General features: G+C 35.1%; 1 protein-coding gene across 4 annotated transcripts in view; it reads left to right on the top strand.

Annotated features, from left to right (window-relative positions):
• LOC106876147 (lipopolysaccharide-induced tumor necrosis factor-alpha factor homolog) overlaps window positions 1-5,461 on the top strand; it is a 45,072-nt gene that overhangs the window by 3,776 nt on the left and 35,835 nt on the right. Inside the window, exon 1 of one of the 4 annotated variants that reach the window (XM_052967926.1) lies at window positions 4,781-4,952. The exons of 2 other annotated variants lie outside the window; for them this stretch is intronic. The gene's annotated coding sequence lies outside the window, so the exon portion shown is untranslated. Of the gene's footprint in view, window positions 1-4,780; window positions 4,953-4,981; window positions 5,006-5,461 lie in introns of those variants that run through there. One more of the 4 variants, XM_014924572.2, reaches the window with a different exon arrangement.

Raw genomic sequence — 5,461 nt, 5'->3', positions numbered from 1 at the left:
CTCTCTCTCTCTCTCTCTCTCTCTCTCTCTCTCTCTCTCTCTCTATTGCTATCTATTTCTTTTTCTCTTTTTCATTCTCTGGGTTTCACTTCTCTTTCTCTTTCTCTCTCTCCTCCCCCCTCTCTCTCACACTCTCCCACTAGAAATCAAGTCACAAAGTAGCAGTTTTAGCAGAAAACATAAATAATATAGAGCTTCTACTGATTATGCCAGCATACTTTCAGCAACTGAAATTGATAACAGCTGATTTCATTTAATTTAAGTACAAAGTCAAATTTTGAGAAGAGTTCAAATTACATTCATGACCAGATGTGGTCTATCTCTTAATGAAAAAATAGTTACAAATTATGTTTCTATTATCAATGCCACAAAAAAGTAAGTTTACTGCCAACACACATTTTGATCTGAGTAACCAGCAAGGTTCAATATATGAGGTCTGATCAATAAATATCTGGATTATTCCATAGTAACAAGATATTTTGCTAAAGCATGCAGAATGAAGCCACTCGACATAGATTGACCTTGAACTCTGCTGTGTGTACGCACTAAGTTTTAATATTCTAGCTCACTTACGCTGTTTACAGCAGTGCTTGGAAGGAAGGTGTGTAGCATGTGATTGTTGCATTGACCATAATAATGGTCAATCCATCAATAATGCATCCACCATCAGGCTCACAGTTATGAACATCCAACAACTTCAAAACTACGATCTCCATCAACCCAAATACACTGAAGTCAATAATGTTGTAACAGAAATTTTGAAAGAGATGTCATATAGCATTAACAATAACAATTTATAAAAACTCACTGTAAAGATGGTAGTCTACTCAACTAATTTTTGACATGGTTCAGCAACAAGAAACTGGAATTTGCTTCCTTTGTGTTCATGGTGGAACTGGAAAGACATTTCTGCCAGTCTGTTGCTTGCTAAAGTTCAACAATACAATGCCACAGCTACTAGACTTGTTTCATTGCATATTGCTGTTACACTCTTTCTTGTGAGGCTATGTAGCACATTGTGTTCAAGGCTTCTCTTAGACTGGGAAAAAATGATGGACCTGTATGCAACATTGCCAAGAATTTAGAAAATTGGATGTGTTATTGAGAGATACCTAATGGTTGTCTGAGATGAATGCACAATGGACATAAGGGAACTCTGGAGATCTTTGATAGGACATTGCTGGACATTGGTGAATTTGCATGGACAGTAAATCCCAAATAAGAAGAGTAGCAGTGGTGTTGCCTGTTGAATTTTACCAGAGCCTTTCAGAGATCCATAAAGAATAAAACTTCTGAAATATGGGCTTACCATAGATCATCATTGCTTTGGATCAAAGATAAAATCTTTAAACTCTCTGTGAAGATGAATGTTAATCTTTTTGGGGATGACCTGTTTGGTCATTTTGCCAAAAAATTCTAAGTTGAAGAAGGAAGATCTCTTTCCAATAGTAATGGCACCGTGGATCCAGCTCCTGTGTTCAGTATTTAAGAAAGCAGGTAAATTGATATTGTTGGTATTTCTCAACCTACAATATCATTAACTAGCAGACAAGGAGCTGTGTGAAAGGAAAAAAAAAAAAAAAATGGTTGGCTCAGCAACGTCAGCTGGTAGCTGTTCCAGGTTGTTCTAAGAAAGTCATTGCTATAAATCAATAGACACAGTTGGTGATCAAGAGGAAGTAGTTTACTGCAGATTTTTTAATTCATAAGAACTTTCAAGTTTATCACTATACAAACACCAACTAAACAAAGGATACTCAATAATTTAGATTAGCTGTGGCTATACAATGACACAAGACTAATTGTTAAAAAGTTTATGCTCTATATTTATTGATGTAGCACAAATTTATCTATGTATATTATACACACACACACACACACATATGAAGAGTACAAATCTAATATCATATAAGCTGGGGCTCATCACAGTTCTAATTATAATTTATATATCACTGCATGTATTACAGATGTATGAATATTTAAGTTTTGTCTGCATGCTTTCTTTTTCAATAGTTATAAGAAGGATTATATATTTATGGTTGATTTACTCCTTACATGGAAAATCCATGAGGAATTCCTGAGGTAGATCCAGCGACAATTGTGTAAATACCGTGGATGACGTCAGGTAGCCATAAGCAGTGAATGTGCTTCATCGGCTTTCTATTAGAAACATACCCCACACTTAAATATTTACTTATATACATACATACATATAAAGAAATTAGAATGACAAAAGAATGAGAAATTATGTCATGAATTTCATTGGCTTACAGCTGTTTCTACTGCGAGATGTGATCCACTCATAGTTGAATGCATGTGTATGACTCTTTGAAGCTCTGATGAAGCTATATAGGTTGACACACAAACATTCAACTGTGGGTGGATTGCATCTTGTGGGGGAAGCAGTTGTAAGCTGGTGAAATTCATGACATAATTTCTTATTACTGCTCTGTATGCTATTGATGTTTGTTCTGAAGTGTATGTATATTGGGTTTTAACACCAGGTCATTAGTACCACTATGCCTAACCAAAATTGAGTGGTTGGCGTTAGGAAGGGCACCCAGCTGTAGAAACTCTGCCAAATTTAGATTGGAGCCTGGTGTTGCCATCCGGTTTCACCAGTCCTCAGTCAAGTCGTCCAACCCATGCTAGCATGGAAAGCGAATGTTAAACGATGATGATGATGATGATGATTCCATTAAATTGAACATGCATTAAGAACCATTCTAGGCTATGGATAGTCATTTAAAAACCTGGGCAACATTGGGTATTCTGTAATATATTAACCATTTAGCATGCAGATTATTCTGTCAAATGCAATGCTTTGGATTAATTATGTGTAATCTTGAAGTTTTAAAATCTCATTGTTGTGATTGTTTGATTTCACAATGAGATTGTAGGGTAGGTGTGAGAGACTAGATCTGGCCAGTTTGAACATAAAACAGATAGAATGTTTTGGCCAGATATGACTGACTTAAATGCTAAAGGTTAAACATCATATATTTATGTTAAAAGATGATGATGATGATATGGTCATATGTGTGAATTGGGAAGTTCATGTTAACCGGAACAATAAATTTGAACCTACTCTCAGTAGTATGTAGTTACCTCATCAGCAAACATTCTGTTGTTATTCTTCAATTTGCTTCAAAATATTGGTTTCAAATTTTGGGCACAAGGCCAGCAATTTCAGGTGAGTGGGTAATTCAGTTACATTGACTCCACTATTCAACTGGTACTTATTTTATCAGTCCTGAAAGGATGAAAGCCAAGTTGACCCTGGTGGTATTTGAACTGGAAATGTAAAATCAGAAGAAATGCCATAAAGCATTTTTTCTGGTGTAGTAATGATTCTGCTAGCTTAATTTGCTTTAAAATATTGCTTTCAAATTGTGACACAAAGCCAATAATTTCGTGAGAGGGGGCATGTCAATTATATCAACTTCAGTTGTCTATGGGTTCTTATTTCATCGACCTCAAAAGCATGAAAAGCAAAGTTGACTTTGTTGGAATTTGAGAATATAGTGACAGATGAAATGCTACTAAGCATTTCGCTTGGTATGCTAACAATCCTGCCATCTCAACTTTAATTATATTGTTCCCATCATTACTGTCTTTAACATTGTTGTTGTCATTGTCATTGTTGCCATCAACGTTGTCATCATCATCATCATTTATTGTTCATGCTCCATGCTAGTAATTGTTGGATGGTTTGATAGGATCTGATAGCTCCAAGGACTGCATTGACCTCTGGTGTCTTATTTGGCATGATTTCTACAGCTGGATTCCCTTCTTAATGCCAACAACTGTACAGTGTGTAGTGGGTGCCTTTTTAGTGTCAACAGCACTACAGTGGTCACTATGCAGCTCATAAGTCTATGGACCCCAAGGAAGGGCAGTGTCAACTTTATGTCAGTGAAGGTGCCACGTAAAAAGCACTCAGTTCACTCTGTAAAGTGGTTGGTATTAGGAAAGGGCATCCAGTCATAAAAACCATGCCAAAACAGACAGTGAAGCTTGGTGCAATTTTCTGGCTTGCCAGTTCCTGTCAAACTGTCCAACCCATGCCGGCATGGAAAACAGGCATTAAATGATGAAGATGATGATACAAAGACATGTATAGATACTTATATATGCTCACACATATTCAATATACAAATGCACACATGCATATGTCTCTTTCTCTCTCTTTCTCTCTCTCTCTCTCTCTCTCTCTATCTATCTATCTGTATGTATGTATGTATATATATATATATATATATATATATATATATATATATATATAAATATATAAATGAACACATATATATACATACATATATACATATACACATACATATATATATATATATATATATATATATATGCATGTGTATAAAAATGTATGTATACACACATGCATATATATATAATTTGTATATACATAAATATATACATACTTATACACTCACATACACAGATTTATAAGATATAACTACAGATGGGTAAAAAAAAAAAAATACATGCATGTGAAAACCTGCATCCTTTACACTTATTTATATATGTTTGTATGTCACTAAGATAGGGCTGGTGGAAGTGGAGATGATTATTGTCAGGTAGAAACACACGTTTCTCCATTCATCAGCATGCAAATAACTTGCATAGTAATAAACTGTGACGTTAGCAATCTTGTGTTACCTGCTGTTTCTTTGTTATCCTTCCCCACTTTTTTTTTTTTGCTTTTACTCTCTATATATATCAAACAGCTACTGCTTTGTCTGACCCAGCGCTGTACACAGTACTGGCATTTAGATTGAACACAGGATCTGCTGAATCATTTAGTTACATTTATGTATACATACATACACACACACACCAATACACGTACGTTCATACATATACATACATACATACATATACATACATACATACACACACACTTTGGAGGATTTATTCATTGAATCACATTGCAGGTATTCAAGTTATAATCTGGATTATTTACAAAGCTAACACCTGAGAAGCAGAGGTATGTATGTATGTGTGCCTGTATGTATGTATGCATGTATGTATGTATGTATGTATGTATGCATGTATGTGTGTATGTATGTATCGATGGATGCATGCATGCATGCTTGTATGTATGTATGCATGTATGTGTGTATGTATGTATCGATGGATGAATGGATGCATGCATGCTTGTATGTATGTATGTATGTATGTATGTATGTATGTATGTATGGATGGATGTAGGTAGGGTTTTTCTTCTCTTTCTCTTTTTAATTTAGAATAGATTTTCATCGGCCAACTACTTTGGTAGCAAGGTTGTGAAGGAAAGCATCTTATTTTGTTCATCATTCTTTAAATCTCAAGAAGGCCTTGTAGATTTTTATAGTCCCTGATGTCACAACCATTTGGAGATCAATCATACTTTGTTCTATATGGGTTGGTATGTGTCCTGTTGCTTCAATAATAATATGTGTGA

This window comes from Octopus bimaculoides, chromosome 5 (assembly GCF_001194135.2).
Source record: "Octopus bimaculoides isolate UCB-OBI-ISO-001 chromosome 5, ASM119413v2, whole genome shotgun sequence".
Lineage (NCBI taxonomy): Eukaryota > Metazoa > Mollusca > Cephalopoda > Octopoda > Octopodidae > Octopus > Octopus bimaculoides.
This window is presented reverse-complemented; position numbering and strand designations above follow the sequence as displayed.